This window comes from Phacochoerus africanus, chromosome 9, assembly GCF_016906955.1.
Source record: "Phacochoerus africanus isolate WHEZ1 chromosome 9, ROS_Pafr_v1, whole genome shotgun sequence".
In the NCBI taxonomy this organism is placed as follows: domain Eukaryota; kingdom Metazoa; phylum Chordata; class Mammalia; order Artiodactyla; family Suidae; genus Phacochoerus; species Phacochoerus africanus.
The window spans coordinates 72,022,451-72,049,160 of NC_062552.1; positions in this window are offsets into that span (position 1 = coordinate 72,022,451).

Consider the following 26,710-nt stretch of genomic DNA (forward strand, 5'->3'; position numbering starts at 1 on the left):
CATTAGTTTAGTAACATGTTGTTTAGCCTCCAGTGTTTCTATTTTTCCCATTTTTTCTTATTATTGATACCTAATTTCCTACCATTATGGTCTGAAAAGATACTTGATATGATTTCAAGCTCAAATTTATTGAGTATTGTTTTGTGTCCTAACATATTATTTATCCTGCAGAATAATCTATGTACATTTGAAAATAATGCATATTCTGTTACTTTTGGATGCAATAGTCTACATAAATCTATTATACCCATTTGGTCTAATGTGTCACTTAAGACCAGCGTTTTTTTTTTTTTATTGATTTTTTTTTGTCTGGATGATCTATTCATTGAGATAAATGGGTTATTAAATTTTACTATTATTGTGCTGCTGTCTATTTCTTCCTTAAATTATGTTATATATTTAGTTGCTCCTATGTTGGGAGCATAAAAGTTTACAAGTGCTATCCTTATTGCTGGATTGACATTTTTATCATTACATAGTGTCCGCCCTTGTATTTTGTTACAGTCTTTGTTTTAAACTCTGTTTTCTCTTATATAAATGTTGTTCCCTCAGTTTTTTTTTTCCTTTTGCATGGAATATCTTTTTTCCATTCTTTCATTTTCAGTCTATGTGTATCTTCAAATCTTAAGTCACTTAGGCAGTATATAAATGGGTCTTGTTTTCTTATTCATTCAGCATCCTATGTCTTTTAGTTGGAGCATTTATTCTGTTTGGATTTAAAGTAATTTTGATAGCTGTGTACTCATTGCCATATAAAAATGTTTTCTGGTTGTTTTTCTAGTTCTTCTCTGTTCATGCCTTCTCTTGGTTTCTTCCCTTATGGTTTGATGGATTCCTTCAATGTTCTGTTTGGATTTCATTCTTTTTTATATGTGCACCCATTGTAGGTTTTCAGTTTGGGGTCACCATGAGATTCATATATGTGAATCTGTATGTGTAGCTGACTATTTTGATAGTCACTTAAGTTTGAAAGCATTTTAAAAGCCATGAATTTTTACTCCCCTTGCACCATTCTATGTTTTTGATGTCATTTTAGAACCTTTTATTTTGTGCATCCCTTAACTACTTTCTGTATGTAGTTATAGTTGATTGCACCATTTTTGTCTTTTAACCTTTACATTAACTTTTTAAATGGCTGATCCACTGCCGTTATGAAGTATTAGCCTTTACTAGTGAGCATATATATTTATATATTTTCTTATTTCTAGTTGTGGCCTTTTCTTTTTATTTAAATAATGCCCTTTAACGTTTCTTGCAAGGCTAGTTTAGCAGTGATAAACTCTTAGTTTTTGCTCACCTGGGAAATACTTCATCTCTCCTTAAATTCTGAGTGGTAATCTTGACAGATAGAGTATTCTAAATTGTTTAAGTTTTCTCCTCTCAGCACTTCAACTATATCCTTCTACTTTCCGGACTGTAAAATTTCAGTTGAAAAATCAGCTGACAGTTTTGTGGGCTTTCCTTTGTTTGTGAGTAATCATTTTTCTCTTTTGCTGCCTTTAAGATCTCTCTTTTGGAGTTCCCATCATGGCTCAGTGGTTAAAGAATCCAACTGGCAACCGTGAGGACAAGGGTTCAATCCCTGGCCTTGCTCATTGGGTTAAGGATCTGGCCTTGCTGTGAGCTGTGGTATAGGTCACAGACATGGCTTGCATCCTGCATTGCTGTGGCTGTGGCATAGACCAGCAGATTCAGTTTCCACTCCAATTCAACCCATAGACTGGGAACCTCCATATGCTGTGGTGCAGCCCTAGAAAGACAAAAGACAGTAAAACAAGAAAAACATTCTGTCTTTAACTTTTGTCATTTTAATTACAATATATCTTGGTATGGATCTTTTTTTTTTTTTTTTTTTTGTCTTAGTGCTATTTCTTGGGCTGCTCCCGCAGCATGTGGAGGTTCCCAGGCTAGGGGTCTAATCAGAGCTGTAGCCACCGGCCTACACCAGAGCCACAGCAACGCGGGATCCGAGCCGCATCTTGCAACCTACACCACAGCTCACGGCAACGCCGGATCATTAACCCACAGAGCAAGGGCAGGGACTGAACCCGCAATCTCATGGTTCCCAGTCGGATTCGTTAACCACTGCGCCAAAACTCCAAGTATGGATCTTTTTGAATTCATCTTGTTTGGAACTCTTTGCTATTCCTATATCTGGGTGTCTGTTTTTTTTTTTTTTCCCTCCCCAGATTAAGGACGTTTTCAGCCATTATTTCTTCAAATAAATTTTCTGCGCCTTTTAGGACCCCTACAATTCAAATGTTATTATGCTTGATAGTCTCCTAGAGTTATATTAACTCTCCTACTTTTTTTTCTTCCCTTTGCTACTCTGATTGGATGATTTCTAATATTCTATCTTCCACTTCACTTATCCATTCTTCTTTACCATCTAGTATGTTGTTGATTCCCTGTGGTATATTTTTATTTCATTTATTGTATTATTCATTTCTTATTGGTTCCTTCTATTTTCTAGGTCTTTGTTGAAGTTTTCACTGAGTTTCTTTGTTCTCTCAAGCTTGGTAAGCATCTTTATAACTTGCTTTGAAATATTTATCAGATTTATTACTTATCTCTGTTTCATTATTGCTTTTTTCTAGGGTTTTATTTTGTTCTTTCATTTAAAACATTTCTCTAACTCCTTATTTTGTTTGAATTGAGGATTTTATTTCTATGAATTAGGAAAAAATCACATTTCCTGGTCTTTAAGGAATGGTCTTGTGTGGGAGCATACCCTGTGTGGACTACTTGCATCTGGTGACTTGGCTGGCTGGCTGGAGCTGGAACAGTTGTTGCTCAGGGGCTGTGCCTAGGGAGCACTGTGTCTGAGGTCACCTTGGCAGATTGAGTAGAGCTGGAGCAGGCCCTGGAAAGGGGCAATCATGAGGCTAAAGCTGTGTCAGTGGGTGACTGGAGCTGGAACAGCTGCAAGGTTGGGGAAGTCCTAGCAGAGTCTCAAACAATGGTATTAACTAGGACCTGGAGAGGGCTCCAGCAGTTCCCTGACCATTTGCAGGAATTTCCAAGATTAGCAAGTGGATTTTATTCCTGTATATTCTAGATGTTCCCTACACTGCTTGTTTTTCACTGTGTCCCAGGGTGGGCAAACATCCATTTGGGCCCCTCGGCAATATTTCTCCCTACTGTAGGTCACCACATCAGGGAGTTCATATGGATATTTTCTAGATATCTTTTATATTCATTTCTTTATGGTTCTCTATTGTTCAATTGGCCCTTGGGTCTTCTTCAAGCTCTATAAGTAGTTGTACATTCAGTACGTACCTGGAAGGAAGTGATCTCAAGGTTGTTCTATGCCACCATCACTGGGATTTATTCTTAAATACTTGCTTGGTATTCCTTCTAATTTTGATTTTTGATGTTGTATAGATTCTTAATAAACCTTCTAGAAATTTTTAGGCTCATATCCCAGAGATTATTATCCGATCTTAGGTGATGGTAATTTTTATGTTTTTCTCTAGCAAGCAATTTTTAAAAACATTCCATTCTTTTCATGGCCCTGGAGCAATTTAAGTACTAGTCTCTCTTGATAGGAATACTAACATTAAGAGAGCATGAACATCCCTGGATATATAAAGGCAGAGAGACAGTTTCAGGGGGATATGGTATTCTGCTTCCTTTGAAAAATGTGCCCTTTCTCCATTAGAAAGAGCAAAGATGCTCCAGATACTTTTATATAAAAAACAAAACAAACAACAAACGTCCCTGAAAGGCCTGTAGGGGGAGAGCTATACAAAACAGTCATAAATTCTAAGCCATTAGCAAGGGTTATTAATGAGGGAACATAAAGATGTGCTTTCCTGTCTTTATAGATAGAAGTTCTAAATACTAACCTTCTATCTTCTCTATGACTTTGCTACAATAAATGTTTACTTTTTCAAGGAATCATCTACTAGTTTCCCTTCTGTATCATGTGGGACATTTTAATATTTCCCACTTCACAGCTTCCTTCCTCAGATTGATCTAGTGGACTGTGAAATAAAAAGACTCTTTACATCTATGATTCTCACTTTTAAGATCTAAATATACAATGAATCTGATCCTGGAGTCCAAAGAAAATTGGTCAAACCAAGCCTGCCTGAGTTCCCAAAAGGTAGATGGAACCTGAATAGTTACCTGAAAGGTGGAGATTGAAAAAGACCACAGCCATTAGTAAGTTGATGATTTAGGAGTAGTATTTAAAGTTCTACTTTTATCACTTCAGTTCTTATATCCATCTTTGTAGAGAGACCTTGAGATGAAATGACCACTTCTCAAAGGGAAACCACATTGAGAGAAGAAATTTGTCTATGGAGTCTGTATATCCATGTTTCTTTTAAGCTTTTGTTTCAAAGGTGACTTTCATGAGGGGAGGCTCTGAAATAATTAAAACAGGAAATCAATGATGAAATCATTGAATTAAATAAAATTGAGAGCATTTTTTGATGTCATTATAAGGAATAAAGCTCTAATTATAAATAGAATTTTTTTAAAAGAGATCATGTAAAATTAAACTTTCATTCCTGCTGTGGCATTTCCAACATTTACAGTGAAAATAATTAGTTCAATGTTCTTTTTTGAAGAACGAATAGAAATACACTTGTCTTTTTATAGTTATGAAATATCTGTTGTTAATATGACTCCCCTTAGCTATAAAACACCCTAGGTCAAACCTAATTTCTTTAGGAAGTAGATATTATGATGTGACCAGTGTACAAAGATATAACTAAATAGTTCACCTAAGCCTTGAGATAGGCAATATCAAGGATATTAAGTTACTATCACAATTTTGCTTCAGTTAAAAACAAATTCTTCACAACACCCAGAAGCTGGGGGCAAGATGAGGATTGTGAGAGCTCTTTTACATGAAAGAGTTTAGGAATAAGTATTTATTATATGAATATGTCAGAGTAATTTTGGAAATGCAAGACCCTTATAGCAAAGTTAATGTTAAAAAAATGTGTAAAGAAATTGACATATATTGGCTGCAAGACTAGAAGGGTTAATAGGGCTTCTAAATCTCCTTTAATATGTACCTTATCATATTTCATTCCTAATGCTTGCTCATTAATCTGGTTCAGATGGAAGCTGCACTGTTAAAAGCTTGCTGATGCTTCCAAATATTAACAACCCTCTTCTATGTTCAGAAATTTTTAGAAACACATTTAATGTGTATGAGTAAAGAGTTGTTATTTTCATTTACTAACTTGAAATTTTAATCAGTGCCAGATAATAATTTATTTTGTACACTTAGCTTCTCATGCAGAAATATTAGACCAAAATCTACTAATTAATTAGGAAGTTCTATTTTATTCTTTTGTTTAATTTGCTCCTAATTTTTTGTCTCATCAACAAAGTTCTGCAACCTTTAGTTCTGCAAATGTTAGCTACTGCAGAATCATCAATAGAACAAATGCACCATTTCAATATTTCACTCCAAAAAAGTCAATATTTTCCCTCAAGGAAGAAAAAAGCGCACACTGATGACAATAATTAGGAAGACAGAGTAGAAAAAGAGTGGTTGAGAAAAAACTGTTATTAGGCCCCAAGTCTGATTTAAGTGCTGTGGGTAGCATTTTACTCTCAGCTCATTTCAAGACCCTGCTGGAGAATTGTACAAGAGGTTGTTAAAAGGAGGTAGTTAAAAGTTTCAGGTCATTAGGATTTATGTCTGCACTGCTCTGAGAGGAAGGCATTTTTTTTCCCCAAGTCCGAAGTGTTGTTTTGGCCCATTGTCAGCTGGAAAACTGATGTCTTGTAGGTGAGATATTCGTTGCACTATATCACCTCATGGAAGATGGTGCTTCATTCTATCTAGAGAAATAGAGAATTTTATGCCTCAAATTTAACCATTTAAGGTTGATTTTTTCCTTTTTCTCTTGCATACAATTTATTGTACACCAGCTGCTTATTCAGGACATAGGGTCTCCTGAGTGCAGCATCTAGTAACTTAAATTCATATGCTTGTTTTTTTGCTTTATTAGTACAAAATCTAAAATGTGTAACAGTATGTAGTATTTATGCATTTAGACAATTGTTAACTAACACATAACCCTTACTGTTTATTAAAAACACTAATTGAAAATTCATTCATTTGAAAATTTGGTCTTTTCATAATCCTTTTTATTTCAGTCAATTCTTTCATGAGCTTTTGTTCTGAAATTTTTAATTGTCAGGGATAACTCTTCCGTTAAAATTCTTAAGTCATTTTTAGAAGTTACTTTAAATTCTTAGGTAGTAAAAAACATTCCAACCCAGTACATTTGGCCATAAAACCACTGTTTTAAAATATGCTATAACGGTGTGCTCATTATATTACCATAATAGCTTAAAAATGTACACTTTCTGACTCAAGAAAAAATTAGGACTTCTGCAATATGCAATTTATTTTGCAGCCTAAGAAAACTGATTGGAAATTTCTTTCAATGACCAACATGCTTAACATGAAGTAAAACAAATACCAATTCACTTTATTTCTCATCCTTACCTGGAATCTTTCTGCAGATTTTAAATTGGGATGTTGAATACACCAGATGGAATCTAGTAGCAGTACTTGGCAAGGAAATTATGAATTGACAGAAGATAAACACAAACTTGCAATGTAATACTAAAATCTTCAATTTGCAGGTTTCTATAATGTCTTTTGCTAGGACTAATGACAAGATTATGTAATAAATATGGGAGAATTCAGCAATTTGTAAATATCTTTATTAACTCAAGCAATCCATTTTGTATTTTTTATTTAATTCTGTGACATAATTAAATTTATTTAAAATACTTTGAACTAAAAGGAAGTATAGATTATTTTTTCTAGCATCATCCACATTTATGAAATTTTAAAGATAATATTTGATTAAAACAAAAAAATCATGGCTCATGTAGTTGCAAAACTTATCGTATTTCTGTTCCTCAATGAACTGTAGCTCATAGTGAGTTGTCAGAGTCTTATGTCAACTTGAACATCTCCAAGAGCTTTATTAAGAAATGGTCTTATCCCTCAACAAGTGAAAAATAAATGTCAGGTAAAAGGGGGACTTAAAAAGTTAGAATATGTTTATTCTCCTCTAAATTCATGTGTTATCAATGGAAATAGTTATTTTTCATTAGCTATAGAAATAGTTGTTTTTGCTAATTTTCCATTGTAGTTATGAATTAATTTTGGAGAGTTAATCTTATATAAATCCTATATACAAGAACTGCCATCTAAGAATAGTTACCCTTTGTAAATAAATTTAGATTTCTATAAATACTTCATAATTCAAATATACATATTTACTGGCTTCAATTACTTACCCAAAATGTATAGTATGCTTTTGAAATCTGAGGAGTGAGAATAATAGCAAAAGCTTACCATAACACTCTGATTGTAAATTGGTAAAAATCAATATGATGGAAAAAAGTCGTAATGATTTTATGGCTTTAGAAAGAAGATGATAAAAACATTTTTTTGTAATATTGACTTATTGACAAGTTGGAGAGCCTAGGAACTTGGTAATAAAAAAGTAGTCATTCCATATGGAATATAGATTGCTAGCTTGAAAGACAATGGGGATTTAATGGGGCAATCACATTTACATTTCTCAACAGCTGAGCACTCTAATTTCTACTTTAAAAACTTAATAACAAAAAAAACTTTTTTCTTAAATCAGTATGCTGGTTTGTTTGACTATGCATGATTTATTTGTCATTGATATTTAAGGATACAAAATAGTCCCAATTTTATGTTTTTCTAGACTGCATTATTATAAATTTAAATATCAGTACTGAAGGTTTCCTATCCGAGTAAGATGACAATTTTTAAAGATCCTAAATAAATACTGATGTCTTGTAAAATTTTTGGTTGTGTTCTAATTATAAAATGAAATGCATTCTATTTATAGGATTAAGTTAGAAAATTAAATTCATCCACCCTTATCTAGGAATTAAAGACATTATGAAACATTCAGAAAAAATGTTGTACTTGTGAATTTGTATTAATGATTAATTATAATAGAATAAATCATTGTCCTGCTTGTTAGGTTTTCACACTTTAAACATTGTGCAAAGGCAATTATTGATGATTCTTGCAAGACTGCTAATCTTGCTAATGGTTCAAAAAATTCACTAACAAATACCCATTGCTTGTTTGACAGAATATTAAAAAGACAGCAGGTGAGTCACTGTACACCATCAGAAGAATTGATTATGCTTCCATTGCTTTGCACCTCAGTTGTCTTTTATAATTTATGTCAGTTTGGCTCATAGCATCATGTTGAGTGCTCCCTCTCTGGAGCTATATTCATTTTGTCATTTGGTTCCAACAAATCTGCTTGATATATAGATTTCTGCTATAAAAATCAATCTTATAATACATGTTTGCCATATGTAAGTTTCCAACTGCTTTGAACCTATTGACTGTCAGTCCTTAAGCACTTACTGCTTACTTTAGCAACAACATCATAGGTTTTCTAAAAATCCCAAAAAACCTTTCATATCTGGTGCCAGAAAAAGATTTTGCAATATTTTCATTATAAAACAGAGTTTGGTGTTCATTCAGAATATACTCAAGCCCATTATATATATTTCCTTTGCTGCAACATGAATCCAATCTATTGTGCTGTTCCTTTTCCCTGGTGTACTTACTTCTCTTCAATACTAAATCTATAATGTACAAGAAGTGCAATCATCCTGAACACATGGAGTCTGATTAGATAGCTGTCATACCTACATACAGTCTGATTTTCACACAGGAATTTTACATACACATATACACATACACACAAACATTCCCTTGAAAATAAAAAGATTAAGACAACTTGCCTGAAGCACTTAGCTGGACTTTAATTATATTTTCAGGGAAGACCCAAATATGCCTTTGAAAGAGAAACTATTTTCATTCTGGGAAATTTTACTTTATATTTTCACTGGAGGGACCAAAAAAAAGTGTTAAAAAGAAACAAGCATGTTGTCATAAAATTATTTTTTAAACAAGATTCTTAAAAAAAGACTCTATAGCTGTATTTAAACCATAGTTTCAGAGTATCCAGAATCATGTGGCAAAACACATGGAGAGAGCACTATTTTCTACAATTTATTTTGCAAACTCTGGAACATTTAAAATTTGCTTTATGTAAATAAAAAGAGTTTGGGTATAATTTTTGAAGTTTTAATGGCCACAGAAAATTTATTTAATGTTATATTAATTATTGCTCATTTTAACTAAATTTTGGATTCTTTAACTTTATATGTGTCTGGGACTTCACTGAATTTATAACACAGTGAATGTTTTGGAGTTTATTTTGTCCAATAAAATATCCAAATGCTCTCAGTTTATATTTTTTTCTACTAGGATGTGTTTTTTTTTTAACTAAAATTTACTTTCCTTCCTTAAGTAATTTTGTACTATGTACTACTCATTTTCATAAGCCTCAAATACATAGATTTAAGTAATGTCTCTGAAAAACAGGTTCTCTAATATTGCCTTAGGAAAGATTAGGGGGTATTCAGACATAGTGATTTCTATGAAGTTATTAACATATTTTATAGACAACTACTTTAATATTCATATGAAAAAGATGACTTGCAAGGTGAAAATGGTCGATTTTAGTCTTTCTTTTTTATCAAATAAATTTGCATTAATATATAACAACTTGCCTATTCCTAGACATGAATCATATTTAACCTATTCCAAAAGCTAAGTATCATTATTATTATCATTGTTATTATTATATGCATTTAGAAGGATGAACAGAATCTGTGGCTGAAAAAGAAGCATAGGGTCTGAATAGACATTTTTCAAAAGAATACATACAGTTGGTAAACAAGTACATGAAAAGATGCCCAACATCAGTAATCATCAGGGAAATGCAAAGCAAAGCTATAATGAGATATTAACTCACACCTGTGAGAATGGCTGTTATCAAGAAGACAAGAAATAACAAGTTTTGATGAGAATGTAGAGAAAAGGGAAATTTTGTGTACTATTGGTAGAAGTGTAGATTGGTGCAGCCACTGTGGAAATCAGTATGATTTTTTCTCAAAAAATTGAGAATAGATCCAACATGTGATACACCAGTTACACTTCTGGTATTTTATCTGAAAAAGGAGAAAAAAATCCACTAACTTAAAAAGACATGTGTATCCCCATGTTCATTAGAGCATTTATAATAGCCAAGATATGAAAATAACCTGAGTCCAAAAAGGGATGAATGGGTAAAGATGTCACATAAACAAATTAATAATTGAGAAAGCATGACTTTTGCAGATACCAAGGTGAAAACTGTATCTATAAATCATATTTAATAATGAAAAATGAGATAGTTCTCTTCTAGGTTCAGGAACAAGGCAAGGGTATTCCTTCTCACAACTTCTATTTACATTGTATTGGAAGTCCTAGCTAGTGCAATTAAGACAGAGAAAATAAATAAAGTATACAGATTAGAAAAGAAGAAATAAAACTACCTTTGTTGGCAGATCGCTTAACTGTCTACATAGAAAGTCCCAAAGAATCAATAAAAATTCCTGGAATTAACAAGTGATTATAGCAAGGTTTCAGAATGCAAGGTTAGTATGCAAAAATTAATGCTTTTTTGTACAGCAGCAACAAATAGTTGGACTTGGAAATTAAAAACACCATACCATTTACATTAGCACCAAAAAAGAAATAGTTAGGTACAACTTTAACAAAATATGTACGAAGTCTATATGAGAAAATACAAAACCCTGGAGAAGGGATCTAAATAAATGGAGCGATAGTCCATGTTCATGGATTAGAAGACTCAATATTAAGATATTTGTTCTTCCAACTTGATCTATAGGTTCAAGGCAATCTAAACAAAATCCCAGGAAGTCATTTTTGTAGATATGAACAAACTAATTCTAAACTTTATGTGGAAAAATGAAAGACCAGAATAGGCAATACAACATTGGTGGAAAAGAGCAAAGTCATAGAAAGTCAAAGGACTGATACCTCACTTCAACATGATAGTGAGTAAACAAGATAGTGTGGTAGTGGCAAAAGAATAGACAGAGATCAAAGAAGTAGAATAGAGAGCCCAGAAATGGACCCATATAAATATATTCAACTCACATTTGACAAAGGAGGAAAAGGATAGTTTTTTCAACAAATGACCTGGGTACAACTTGACATCTATATACAAAGGAATTAACCTAGATCCATACCTTATACCTTTCACAAAAATTACCTCAAATTGGGAGTTCCCGTCGTGGCGCAGTGGTTAACGAATCCGACTAGGAACCAGGAGGTTGTGGGTTCGGTCCCTGCGCTTGCTCAGTGGGTTAATGATCCGGCGTTGCCGTGAGCTGTGGTGTAGGTTGCAGACGCGGCTCGGATCCTGCTTTGCCTGGCTCTGGCGTAGGCCAGTGGCTACAGCTCCGATTCAACCCCTAGCCTGGGAGCCTCCATATGCCGCGGGAGCGGCCCAAGAAATAGCAACAACAACAACAACAAAAAGACAAAAAAATAAATAAATAAATAATATAAATTTATAAAAAAAAATTACCTCAAATTGGATCATAGCTCTAAATGCAAAGCATAAAATTGAAAAATACTAGAAGATAACATAGAAGTAAATGAAAATGACCTTGGTATTGCCAATGACTTTTTAGAGACACCATCAGAAGCACAGTCCATGAAATAAAAAGTTGCTAAGCTGGGCCTCATTAAAATTAAAAAAATCTTCTTTGTAAAAGACATCACTAAAAGAATGAGAAGACAAGCCACAGATTAGAAGAATATCCTTGTAAAACACATCTGATGAAGAAATGAGAAAGTAAACTACAGATTGGGAGGTAATATGTTCAGAAGACATATTTGATAAAAAAAATTATTATACAGGAGTTCTTGTCGTGGTGCAGTGGTTAACGAATCCGACTAGGAACCAGGAGGTTGCGGGTTCGATCCTTGCCCTTGGTCAGTGGGTTAATGATCCGGCGTTGCCGTGAGCTGTGGTGTAGGCTGCAGACGCGGCTCGGATCCAGCGTTGCTGTGGCTCTGGCGTAGGCTGGTGGCTACAGCTCCAATTGGACCCCTAGCCTGGGAACCTCCATATGCCATGGGAGCGGCCCAAGAAAATGGCAAAAAGACAAAAAAAAAATTTACAAAATCTACAAAGAATTTTTAAAACTCAACAATAAGTAGACAAATAGCTCAATTAAAACACCCACAAAGACCTCAATAGAAACTTCACCAGAGCAGAGATACAGATGGCAAGTAGAATATAAAAATGCTCAACATCATATATCATTAGGCAATTGCGATTAAACTGTAATGAGATATCACTACACACCATTAGAATAGCTAAAATCAAAATCCTGACAACACCAAATGCTGGGGAGGATATGGAACAACAGGAAATCTAATTTGTTACTGGTGGAAATGCAGAAATGGTACACAGCCTCTTGAGAAGACTGTTTTGCAGTTTCTTACACAGTTAAATGTATTCTTACTATGTGATTGAGCAGTTGGATTCCTTAGTTTTTACCCTAATTAGTTGAAAATTTATGTCTATGTCTACATGAAAATGTGTACATGAGTATTTTTTGCAGTGTTATTCATAATTGCCAAAACTTTAAAATTACCGAGACATACTTCAGTAGGGGATGCAATCAACTGTGGCAATTCTTACACTGGAATGTGACTAAGCAATTTAAAAAAAAGATATCAAGCCACATAGAGGAATTCAAACAGAATCCAGTGTGCCCCTGAGATGAGAAAATAGAGTTGTTAATTTTAAGAGTTCAAGTTGTTAGAATTTTCAGGACACAATATGGGAAAGAAAGGAATACATGGAGAAGAGAGAGGGAACTCTGGAAACCTGCACAAGTCTTTGCCATCTGCAGCATAGAAGTCTGTATTTGAAACCTACCTCTTGGCCTGCTACTGGGACTTGGTAACAATGAAACACAGGACCATGAGTCAATATAAACTGACCAAATAACCAGAATTTCTCATCTTAGATCTGGGTGCTCTCAGATGCACAGTCTTTTTCTGCTGTCATTCTTAAAAGGTAACAGTTCTTTGATCTATATTATATGACTAACACTATTATAGGAACTTGAATTTACATTATCTTACTTTTCCTTGAAGATACCTTCTCTATGTCCTTCCTTTTCCTTTTCTTATCAATCTTTGTTTCCTTCTTGACCTTTCTTCTGCTGTTGTTGTCTCTTTCCTTTCACTAGCTGTTAATCTAAATGAGGAGAGTCAGATTAAACTTGCAAGAGTTAAATCAAATGAAAGGCTATAATTTTCAGTATGTTGAGAGTGAATACAAAGGAGTTTTTTGTAATGTTTTCATGCGCAATTTTGTTCAGCTTTTTAAAAATAATTACTATAGATGTGTTTTCCCTTATCTTAGAATAATACAATTATGTAGTTAACTATTCTTTTTTGTTTACTTGCAGTAGTTATTTTCTTGGTTGAATGAACAAATCTAATGATAGTTAAAGGGCAGTCTTTTTCTTTTGTTTGTTTTTGCCAGTTTTGTAGATTTTTCTTATTTTTATATTTAAGTGATATTCTTTCCCTCTTTAATGAGGAAAATAATATGTATAAGTATATAAAATGTACTTTTTAAAAATTTTAAATGATTCTTTGAGTGTAGATCATTGGAAACTATTTTACCAGAGATAATGATTTATTTTCATATTTTATCTGGCATTTTGATGAATGAAGTAGAGATATTTAAAATTAAGCTGTCTACCATATTGCTTAAAATGGAAGTTCAGCTACAGTTTTTTTTTTTTTTTTTAGTATAAGGAGTTTTATTTAGATTCAAAGAGCTTCTGTTTTCTTGGAGTGGAGTAAGATTTTCTGTGTTATATTAATACCCCACTTTCTGTTACTTCTCACAGCTACCAATACATTTGTATGTATAGTTAATGTATCTTTTAACTTCAGAAAATGCATTACAACTAATTTAAAAATTTTTTTTTTCACAGAATTACCCTATAGGTTACATGAGACAAATAATATTATCCTCATTTGGCCAATGAGAAAACTGAGGCAAATTAATCTAAACTGTTTTGCTTAAAGCTACTTAACAAACTCAGTATTAAATCTGACATTTAAATACATGTCTTTTGCATCTCAGCATAATTTGTATCCTATTAAATATGATCTAAATTGTTATTTCAGGAATAGCATCATGTATGTGAGTTTTTAAATACTCATCATTAAAATTATATGATCAGAGCAGAGAAAGGCTGAAATAAAGGTAGATAATTTATTGTTGAAAATAATTTTTGTTAAAATCCATATTTTTTTCCTAAATTTGTAGCATTGAGGGTCCATTTCTTTCTTTCATTCATTCTTTTTGCTTTTCGCTTTTTAGGGCTGCACTATGGCATATGGAAATTCCTAGGCTAGGGGTCAAATCAGGGCTACAGCTGCTAGGGCCTACACCACAACTGCAGCAACATGGGATCCAATCCGTGTCTGTGACCTACACCACAGATCTTGGAAATGCCAGATCCCCGACCCACTGAGTGAGGCCAGCGATTGAACCTGCATCCTCATGGATACTAGCTATATTTGTTTCCACTGCACCAAAACAGAAACTCCCCTTTTCTTTTATTTATTATATAAATGTTTGCTGATGCTACTTTCCCTGCCCCACAATTCTTCTTTCCTAAACTCACTCCATAGTGCTTGAGCCCTCTAATTCCTAAGGGTAGGTAATATTACTCTACTTAGATGAGTAAATAAAAATCATTCTATGTTAGAGTTTCTCTTTATCTTTAGTCATCCTCTCTTTTTCCTTTTAGAGAAAAATACTTCTCTATTCTATTACAAAATTAGAACTTTCAACTCTCCTTTTCCTCCCATAGCTGCAGGTAATTTGCTACTTCAGTTTTCTCCATTCTGCTTTTGAATGTTCCCATCCATTAATTATTTTCCTTCCAAATGCTCAGTTTTTTTCTATCCTAAAAAATATTTCCTGAAACAAGTTTGTTCCTCAAACTACACCATCATTTCCTTTACTACACTGCTATCAAAGTTGTCAAAGATATGCTACTTTCCTAAATCCTTTCACATTCACTCATTCCTTAAATTTGTTGTCAGTAAATATTCTGGGTCACAGAGTCGTTCTAGTTTTTAAAAATTAGGTAAAATAATCCTGGAAAAACATTCGCAGTGACCAGATTCTTCATAAAAATCACTAACCTAGGTAATACCATGAAGAGACTACATGCATGGTTACTAGTCAGCTGACCTTAAAATAATTTCTTGGATTATTAGAGTGAGCCCAGTGTAATCACATGACCCCTTAAAAGCAAAAAAAGGAAAGCATGTATCAATCAGAGAGATGCAGCAGAAAAATAAGGCAAATTTTTTTTTTCAAATAAGAGGAATTATGAGAGATTTATAGCATGCGAAGGCTATGAAGTGCCTTGCTGGTTCTGAGATGTAGGGTTCCATGTGCAAAGATTAGTTAAGTCCTCTAGAATTTAATGAGAGTCCCATGCTGACAGCCAGAAAAGAAATTGAGACCACACTCATACAACTGTAAGTAAATGAATTTGGCTGAAACCTGAATGAGCTTAGAACTAGAATCTTCCCTCGAGCTTCCAAAATGCAGAATAGCTCTGTTGATACCTTACCTTTAACCCACTGTGACCTGTGTCAGGTTTGTGTCATATAGAAACTGAGCTAATAAATGTGTGTTGTTTTAAGCTCTTAACTTTGTACTAATTTGTTACATAAGCAATTTAATGTCTATGTACTTTTGGTTGATATTCCTGTAATCCAAAGATCCATACCAAAGGTTTCTTGGACTCATGTTAGGAACTCTTGCCTTACCTTGAGATCTTAGTATTCAAATATGCAAGCCAGTTTTGAAAAAGATGATAAATAATATGATTTCTAAAGCCAGAAATATCTTAATTTCTTCTTATTCCTAATCTGGCCATCTGTACATCTTCCTTGGATAAATGTCTCTTCAGATCTTTTGCCCATTTTTCCACTGGGTTGTTGGCTTTTTTGCTGTTGAGTTGTATAAGTTGCTTCTATATTCTAGAGTTTAGGCCCTTGTCAATTGCATCATTTGAAACTATGCAAAAAGCTTGTCAGTTTGATTAGGATCCATTGGTTTATTTTTGCTTTGATTTCTGTTGCTTTGGGAAACTGACCTGAGAAAACATCTGTAAGGTTGATGTCAGAGAATATTTCGCCTATGTTCTCTTCCATGAGTTTGATGGTGTCTTGTCTTATATTTAAGTCTTTAAGCCATTTTGAGTTTATTTTCATACATGGTGCGAGAATGTGTTCTAGTTTCATTGATTTTCATGCAGCTGTCCTACCATTTTTATTGTTTTTTCTTAGTCTCCTTCCTATCTCCTTATATTTTGTGCATCCATCATTGGAGATTTTTCAAGATTTTCCACGAACATTTACATTCAGTTCTGAATTACATCATTGAGTCATTGCTTTACATATCACATCCTGAGAGACTAATAGATTGGTGCATGGGGTTTAAAGCTGTATAGAACTTCATTTGAATTTGAGCTCCATGTTTTATCACTGTGTTAATTGGCTTGCACCTGATTAAACTATATGAAAAACAACCCTTGAGTCTTAGTTGTTTACACCACAAAAATTTTGTTTCCTTTCTTATATTTTATATCAGATGTGTTCTACATTGTTTTATATGCTGTATTTATACTGGATTCAGGCTGAGGAGAATATCCTATCTCCTGGAAAAAGGAAAAGGAAAATAACAAATCCATGTGATTGTTTTTGAAGGTTTTAACTGAATATAGCTAATGTATATGTTTAGAACAAATCATATAAACAAGCATGATATTTGTAATCTGCAGAAGTATATTCCTCCTTCAGGGGAGCATAGCAAATCATACGGCAAGGGAGAGGGATATGTATCTTTCTACCAGAAAGGAGTTGGAAACAATATACAACCTATAAAAATTACTTTTACAGCAGTAGCAACTTGCCTATACTTTTTGTTTCATTTTACTGATTGATAAATTGAAGATAGCAATACTCATTCCACAAAGTTGTCACTGAGAATCAATCAATATACATGTTTAAAATACTTACCTTAGCATTTGAGCCATTGTAAGTGTTTAATAAATATTGGTTAATTACATTCTTCTTTTCTAATTATTCTTATCCTGAGCTCTAGTGCCCATATTTTTTTACTGTTTGGTGTTTTATTCTTACTGTGTCATTCCAATATATCCTAATACACATGTCTGTAATTCCTTATTATTTTCCTTGATAAGACATACTTTTTTATCTTGTTTCAACCTTTGATAAAAGTAACTTTGACCTCTCAGTCACCTAGGAGAAAAAAAATAAGCTTCAACTATTTTTAGCATTTAGTATAGGAACAAGAAATACAATTATTTACTTTATTTATTATTTTATTTTATTTTCCCACTGTACAGAAAGGGGATCAAGTTATCCTTACATGTATACATTACAATTACATTTTTTCCCCACCCTTTGTTCTGTTGCAACATGAGTATCTATACAAAGTTCTCAATGCTACTCAGCAGGATCTCCTTGTAAATCTATTCTAAGTTGTCTGATAAGCCCAAGCTCCCGATCCCTTCCACTCCCTCCCCCTCCCACTCCCTCCTTCTCCCATCGGGCAGCCACAAGTCTCTTCTCCAAGTCCATGATTTTCTTTTCTGAGGAGATGTTCATTTGTGCTGGATATTAGATTCCAGTTATAAGTGATATCAGATGGTATTTGTCTTTGTCTTTCTGGCTCATTTCACTCAGTATGAGAGTCTCTAGTTCCATCCATGTTGCTGCAAATGGCATTATGTCATTCTTTTTTATGGCTGAGTAGTATTCCACTGTGTATATATACCACCTCTTCCAAATCCAATCATCTGTCGATGGACATTTGGGTTGTTTCCATGTCCTGGCTATTGTGAATAGTGCTGCAATGAACATGCGGGTGCACGTGTCTCTTTTAAGTAGAGTTTTGTCCGGATAGATGCCCAAGAGTGGGATTGCGGGGTCATATGGAAGTTTTATGTATAGATTTCTAAGGTATCTCCAAACTGTTCTCCATAGGGGCTGTACCAGTTTCCATTCCCACCAGCAGTGCAGGAGGGTTCCCTTTTCTCCACAGCCCCTCCAGCACTTGTTATTTGTGGATTTATTAATGATGGCCATTCTGACTGGTGTGAGGTGGTATCTCATGGTAGTTTTGATTTGCATTTCTCTTATAACCAGCGATGTTGAGCATTTTTTCATGTGTTTGTTGGCCATCTGTATATCTTCCTTGGAGAAATGTCTATTCAGGTCTTTTGCCCATTTTTCCATTAGTTGATTGGCTTTTTTGCTGTTGGGTTGTATAAGTTGCTTAAATAATCTAGAGATTAAGCCCTTGTCGGTTGCATCATTTGAAGCTATTTTCTCCCATTCTGAAAGTTGTCTTTTTGTTTTCTTTTTGGTTTCCTTTGCTATGCAAAAGCTTTTCAGTTTGATTAGGTCTCATTTGTTTATTTTTGTTTTTATTTCTGTTGCTTTGGGAGACTGACCTGAGAAAGCATTTGTAAGGTTGATGTCAGAGAATATTTTGCCTATGTTCTCTTCCAGGAGTTTGATGGTGTCTTGTCTAATGTTTAAGTCTTTAAGCATTTTGAGTTTATTTTTGTGCATGGTGTGAAGATGTGTTCCAGCTTCATTAATTTACATGTGGCTGTCCAGTTATCCTAATACCGCTTGCAGAAAAGATGGTCTTTTTTCCCATTTTGTATTCTTGCCTCCTCTGTCAAAGATTAATTGACCATAGGTGTCTAGGTTTATTTCTGTGTTCTCCATTCTGTTCCATTGGTCTGTATGTCTGTTTCTGTACTAGTACCACAATGTCTTGATGAATGTGGCTTTGTAATATTGCCTGAAGTCTAGGAGAGCTATGCCTCCTGCTTGGATTTTGTTCCTCAGGATTGCTTTGGCAATTCTGGGTCTTTTGTGGTTCCATATAAAATTTTGGATTGTTTGTTCTAGTTCTGTGAAAAATATCATGGGTAATATGCTAGAGATTACATTGAACCTGTAGATTGCTTTGGGTAGTATGGCTGTTGTTATGATACTAATTTTTCCAAGCCAGGAGCTTGGAATATCTTTCCATTTCTTTACATCTTCTTTGATTTCCTTGATTAATGTTTTCTAGTTCTCAGCATACAAGTCTTTCACCTCATTGGTCAGATTTATTTCCATGTATTTAATTTCTTGGGGTATAATTTTAAAAGGTATAGTGTTTTTGTATTCCTTTTCTAATATTTCATTGCTTGGTATACAGAAATGTGACTGACTTCCGAATGTTGATCTTATATCCTGCTACTTTGCTGAATTTGTTGATCATTTCAATAGTGTTTGGATTGAGTTCTTAAGTTTTTCTACATATAGTATCATGTCATCTGCATACAGTGACAATTTTACCTCTCATCTTCCAATTTGGATACCTTTTATTTCTTTTGTTTGTTTGATTGCTATGGCTAGTACTTCCATTACCATGTTGAATAACAGTGTTGATAGTGGGCATCCTTGTCTTGTTCCAGATTTTAGTGGGACTGCTTTCAGTTTTTCTCCATTGAGTTTATATTTGCTCTTGGTTTATGGAAAACAGCTTTTATTATGTTAAGGTATGTCCCCTCTATACCCACTTTGGTAAGACATTTTATCATGAATAGAATTTGGACTTTGTCAAATGCTTTTTCTGCATCTATTGAGATGATCATGTGTTTTTTTACTTTTCTTTTGTTAATGTGGTGTATGACATTGATTGGTGTCACCAATCAATGAACCATCCTTGTGCACCTGGGATGAATCCCATGTGGTGGTGGTGTATGATCTTTTTTTGTATGTTGTTGGATTCAATTGACTAAAATTATGTTGAGAATTTTGCCATCTATATTCATCAAATATATTGGGCTAAAGTTTTTTGTTTTTTGGTGGTATCCTTGTCTGGTTTTGATATTAGTGTGATATTGGCATCATAGAATGTCCTTGGGAGTGTTCCTTGATCTTTATCCTTTTCGAAAAGTTTAGGACAATGGGTATAAATTCCTCTTTGAATGTTTGGTAAAATTCACCTGTGAAGCCATCTGGTCCTGGACTTTTATTTATTTATTTATTTTTATTTTTTTATTTCTGAAATTTTATTTTTATTTTTTACAGAATAAAATACATACATTTAAACACAACTGCATTTACACAGATTATTATATCATAGATCTTAAGAAACAGTTTAAGTGACTCCCTCTGGAGAAGTGGAATGGAAAATATGCTGAGACAAATAGGAAATTTATTCTATGCTTTATCCCATTTTGTATGGCTTTCATCCTTACTATTTAGTATAATTAATTAAATTTCAATTTTTCTTTAAAAATTAGCATTATATTAAAATTGTTATATTATGCAACTAAAATTTATAAAGAAAGCCTTATATACCATTAAATATTTTATATAGCATAATAAAAAGAATAACTTAACTGGTAAGAATAACAAAAATAATATACCCTCTGAAAATAAGTAAAATATAAAATGCATATATTGGTTAAAAAACAGTGTAACTATATAAATATGTCCTCACAATTTGTTCCATCTCATTGATTCTTCAATATAGGCATTACATCATTCTAGGTGATGTGATAAACAAGACATTATAGACCTTACATTGTACCATGGAGAGAAATGGTTATTAATAATACAATTATAGAACTGTATTATTTAATTGTACAGTCACATTGTTTAATTATAATTATCATAAGTTCTTTGATGGAGAGGAAATCAGAATCAGATCTAAGAAGACTTCAGCCTTCCAAGAATGACGTCAAAGACCCCCTTCATGGTGGATTATGCACTTATTTACTATGAGGTATATTTCTTCTCCAGAGATTCCTTGTTTGTGTATCAATTGTAGATTTTTGGTTTGCAATTATTCTGAAGTTGTATGTGAGATTGCCTTAAGTTGTTATTCTCTTAATTGCAAATTCATCTCCAGTGTTCTGCATTTGTACCCACCTCTTCTCATGATTTCTGATTTTGGTGGTATAATTGTGCATGGATGATTTCATATCTTTACTGTACATATACCTTTACTATATATGGTGAACCTTGTCATTTGTGGATTTTTTGTTTCCTGTTGCTGTCTTTTCTTTTCTGCCTAGAGAAGATCCTTTACTATTTGTTGTAAGGCTGGTTTAGTGTTGTTGAATTCTCTCAACTTTTGCTTATCTGTGAAGGTTTTGATTTCTCCTTCAAATTTGAATGAGAGCCTTGCTTGGTAGAGTAATCTTGGTTGGAGGTTTTTTTCCTTTCATCAATTAAGTGTATCATGCCACTCCCTTCTGACCTGCAGAGTTTCTGCTGAAAAATCTGCTGATAACCTTATTGGAGTTCCCTTGTATGTTACTTGTTTCTTTTCCCTAGCTGCTTTCAAGATTTTCTCTTTGTCTTTAATTTTGGTCAGTTTGATTAATATGTGTCTCGGTATATTCCTCCTTGGGTTTATTTTGTATGGTATTCGTTGTGCTTCCTGGATTTGAGTGAGTGACTCCTTTCCCATGTTAGGGAAGTTTTTGCCTATTATCTGTTGGAATATTTTTTCTGTCCCCTTCTCTCTCTCTCATCCTTCTGGCACCCCTATAATACGGATGTTGGTGCATTTCACATTGTCTCAGATTTCCCTGAGACTCTCTTCATTTGTTTTCAATCTTTTTTTTATTTTCTGTTCCACATCCGAAATTTCCACTAATCTGTCCTCCACCTCGCTTATTCATTCTTCTGCCTCCTGTATTCTGCAGTTAGCTGCTTCTAGTGAGTTTTTAATTTCAGTTATTGTATTTTGCATCTCTTCTTGTTTAAGTTTTATATCTCCTATCTCTGGTCAGTGTTTCCTGTAAGTTATCCATCTTTGCCTCCAGTTTATGTCCAATGTCTTGCATCATCTTCAGCATCAACAGTCTAAAGTCTTTTTCCTGGAAGCTGAGAATCTCCTCCTCTATTAGCTGATGTTCTGGGGTTTTTCCTTTCTCCCTCATCTGAGTTATAGTTCTCTGTCTTTTCATTTTTATAGGTTTTTGGTGTGGTGACCTTTTTACAGATAATAGAGTTGTAGCCTCTCTTACTTCTGGTGTCTGCCCCCCCTTGTGGCTGAAGTCAGTATGGGGGCTTGCTGTGGGCTTCCTGATGGGAGGGGGTGATGCCTGCCCACTGGTAGGTGGAGCCGATTCTAATCCCTCTGGTGGGTGGGGCTTAGTCTCTGGATGGGATTAGAGGCATCTGTGTGCCTGAGAGGTCTTTAGGAAGCCTGTTTACTGAGGGGTGGGGCTGTGATCCCACCTGGATTGTTGTTTACCCTGGGGCTTTTCAGCACTGACTGATGGGTGGGGCCATATTTTCCCAAAATGGCCCCCTCCAGAGAAAGGCAGCTGCTGAATATTCCCGAGAGCTTTGCCTTCAATGTCCTTCCCTCACAACAAGCCACATTCACCCCTGTTTTCCCAGGATGTCCTCCAAGAACTGCAGTCAGGTTTGACCCAGATTCCTATGGAGACTTCTTTCTGCCCTGGGACCCAGTGCACGTGAAAGTCCTTGTGTGCACCTTTTAAGAATGAGGTCTCTGTTTCCCCCAGTCCTGTGGAGCTCCTGCACATAAGCCCCACTGGCCTTCAATGCCGATGCTCCAGGGGCTCTTTCTCCCAGTGCCAGATCCCCACACGTGAGGGTTTGATGTGGGGCTCAGAACTCTCACTCCTGTAGGTGAGTGTCTGTGAACCAGTTAGTTTTCAGCCTGTGGAGCTTCCCATCCTGGAGGTATGGGGTTGTTTATATCATGAAATCACCCCTCCTACCTCTTGATGTGTCCTCCTCTTTTTCTTCTATCTTTTTTAAGGTTTCTGGTCCATTTGGGTGGAGATTGCTCAGTCTTTAGTTGTGAATTTTGTTGTTTTTAGGAGAGAAGTTGAGCTCTAGTCCTTCTATTCCACCATCTTAATCCTGTCTTCCTGGACTTTTATTTTTATGGAGTGTTTTTATTATATATTCAATTTAATTTCTAGTGGTCAGTCTTTCATTTATTCTATTTCTTCTTGATTCTGTTTTGGAAGGCTCTAAGTCTCTAGAAATTTGTCCATTTCTTCTACGTTGTCAGCTTTGTTGGCTTATAATTCTTCATAGTATTCTCTCTTTTTTTTTTGTATTTCTGCAGTGTCCATTGTAATATCTTCTTTTGCATTTCTTATTTTGTTTATTGAGTTTTTTCACTCCTCTTCTTGGTGAGTCTGGCCAGAGTTTTGTCAATTTTGTTTACCTTTTCAAAGAACCAGCTCTTTGTTTTATTGATTTTTTCTGTTGTTTTTTGAATCTCAATTGTATTGATTTCCTCTCTCATCTTTATGATTTCCTTCTTTCTGCTGACTTTACATTTTGTTTGTTCTTCTTTTTCTAATTCATTTAGGTGGTGGGTTAAGATGTCTATTTGAGATTTTACTTATTTTCTGAGGAAGGCCTGTATCACTTGATTTTCCCTCTATGCACTGCTTTTGCAGCATCCCATAGATTTTGAATGGTTGTGTCTTCATTGTCATTTGTCTCAAGGTATTTTTTAAATTTCCTTCTTGATTTCCTCATTGACCCATTGGTTTTTTAGCAGCATGTTGTTTAGTCTCCATGTAGTAAGTTTTTTCTCATTTCTTTCCCTGTGATTGATTTCTAGTTTCGTGACATTGTGGTCAGAGAAGATACTTGAAATAATTTCTACACTCTTAAATTTGCTGAGGTTAGCTTTGTGCCCTAGTATGTGGTCGATCCTTGAGAATGCTCCATGTGCCCTTGAGAAGAATGTATATTCTGATTTTTTTGGATGTAATGTCCTGAGCATGTCAAGTAAATCTAGCTTTTCTTTTGTGTCATTTAGGATCTCTGTTGCCTTATTGATTTTCTTTCTAGAGGATCTGTCCATTGATGTGAGTGGGGTATTAAAGTCTCCTACTATGATTGTATTCCCATCAATTTCTCCTTTTATGTCTGTTAGAATTTGTTGTATGTATCTGGGTGCTCCTATATTATGGGCATATATATTGGTGATTGTAATATCCTCTTCTTGAATGGATCCTTTAACCATTAAATAGTGTCCATTTTTGTCTTTCTTTATGGCCTTTATTTTAAAGTCAATTTTGTCTGATATGTGAATTGCAACTCTTGCTTTCCTTTTTTATCCATTGGCATGAAATATCTTTTCCCATCCCCTCACTTTCAATCTATATGTGTCCTTTGCCCTAAGGTGGGTCTCTTATAGACAGCAGATTATAGCTTTTTGCTTTTTTATCCTATCAGCCACTCTGTGTCTTTTGATTCGAGCATTCAGTCCATTGACATTTAAGGTAGTTATTGATAAATATGTATGAATTGCCATTTTCAACCTTGTTTTCCAGTTGATTCTATGTTTTTCCTTTATTTCTTTTTTTCATTGGATGGTTTCCATTTACTTTATGCTTGTGTACTTTTCTTTTTAGTTTTTGTGAACATATTGTTTGGTTTTGATTTGTGATTGCCCTATTTTGTATGTTCACCCCTTCCTATATCTTCTTGATTTAGCCTCATAGTCCTATAGGCTCAAACACGTTTTTAGAAAAAAGTCTGCATTTTCTTACTTTCCTTCCCCACACTTTGATTTTGACGTCCTTTTTTTAACATCTTCATGTTTGTCGTTTTGCTGTTCCTTATGTTTATCATCGCTGTTACAGTAGTTTTGTTTTGTTTTGTTCTGTTTTTCCCACTCTTAGATCTGTATGCTGGCTTATTTAAGTGATTGCTTTCTAATTATGGTTTCCTCCATCCTATTTCTTCTTACTTATGTTTTTATTTACAGAAGCCCTTTCAGTGTTTATTTTAGATTGGGTTTAGTATTGCTGTACACTTTTAGCTTTTGTTTGTTGGAGAAATTCTTTATTTCCCCTTCTATTTTAAATGATATTCTTGCTAGATAGAGTATTCTAGGCTATAAATCTTTTCCTTTCAGAACTTTGTATATATCTTGCTGCTCTCTTCTGGCCTGTAATGTTTCTGTAGAGAAATCAGCTGATAGCCTTATGAGGATTCCCTTATAATTAATGGTTTGTTTTGCTCTTGCTGCCTGTAGAATCCTCTCTTTAACTTTTGCCATTTTTTGTTATAATACATCTTGGTGTGGGCCTATTTATGTTCAAATTGTTTGGGGTCCTCTGTGCTTCCTGTATCTTCATACCAGTTTCCTTTAGATTTGGCATGTTTTCAGCCATAATTTCTTCAAATGTATTTTAAATCCACTTCTCTTTTTTTTTTTTTTTCTCCTCTGGAATTCCTATTATGCATAGATTGGCCTGCTTTATAGTGTCTCAGTGGTTAATGAATCCGACTAGGAACTATGAGTTTGTGGGTTTGATCCCTGCCCTTGCTCAATGGGTTAAGGATCCAGGCGTTGCTGTGAGCTGTGGTATAGCTTGCAGATGCGGCTTGGATCCCATGTTGCGGTGGCTCTGGTGTAGGCCAGTGGCTACAGCTCCGATTCGACCCCTTGCCTGGGAACCTTCATATGCTGTGGGAGTGGCCCAAGAAATGGCAAAAAAGACAAAAAAAGAACAAAAAGAAAATCTGTGTTATTGTTCATATATACTCTTAATTTCTTAATATTCAGATTTAATTCCTTCAGTATTTTCATTATGTCCCTTTTGAACTCTGTGTCTGACAGAATGCAGAGGTCTGTTTTGTTGCTGCTTCAGGTGAATTCTACTGTTCTTTTAACTGGGAATGGTGCCTGAGCTTCCTCATCTTGCTTATGTTTTTCTTTTTCTGTGAGTTAAGGGAAGCTAAACTGTAGTCTTGGAGGGCTATTTCTATAAAAAAGCACCCCTTTGTATTTTGTTGGGGGTTATTAATTATTTTTGCTATGGGAATTTGTATATTTGCTACCTCTTTCTTTGGTGTGAGCAGGCTGTTATCCCCAGGGTGCTGAGTGTGTTTCCAGGGAGAAGGATATAATGGGTAGGGCTAGTAGTCAGTGCCTGGTTGCTGGGTTCTTGAGAGCAGCAGGGACTTTCAGGAAGGTGGTGCAGACTACTCCTAGTTGCAGGGCCCTGGGGAGTGTTAATGAGCCTTAGGCAGATTTACGAGGTGCCCAGATCATTTGGCAGTATCAGTGGCAGGTTGTTGAGTTCTCAGGGGAGCAAAAGCAACACCAGGTAGTTTTCAATCATCATGCCATCCTCTGAGGTGATTGAGGTATCAAGTGGTGCCTGTTCAGGGACCTCTAGTGGTAGTGGACCATGGCCAACTCTGGAGTAAATGATAACTGTGGTGCTTTGCTCCTGCCACCTGTAGACCATGCAAGAAGCACCCACTCCCACTTAGCCCACACAGGAGGTGCTGCACAAGCTGTTCCTAGTTGCAGGATCCTGGAAAGTGATGGTGGGAACTGCTCAGAGTATTTGGAAGTGGCAGCAGCAGGGTGGGTGTGTTCCCAGGGATGTGAGAGCAACAACAGTTTGTGTTTGGTCATAATGTCCTCCTATGTGCTGCCCTCTAAGGTGATTGGGGCCACAAGTGGTACCTGTTCATGGACCCCCAGTGGCAGTGGGCCACTTCCACCTCTGGAGTGAGAGATATGTGCTGTGTTTTGCCCCTGCCAGCTGCAAACCATGCAAGAAGCACTCTGTCCCACTTAGCACACACAGGAGGTGCTGCACAAACTGTTCC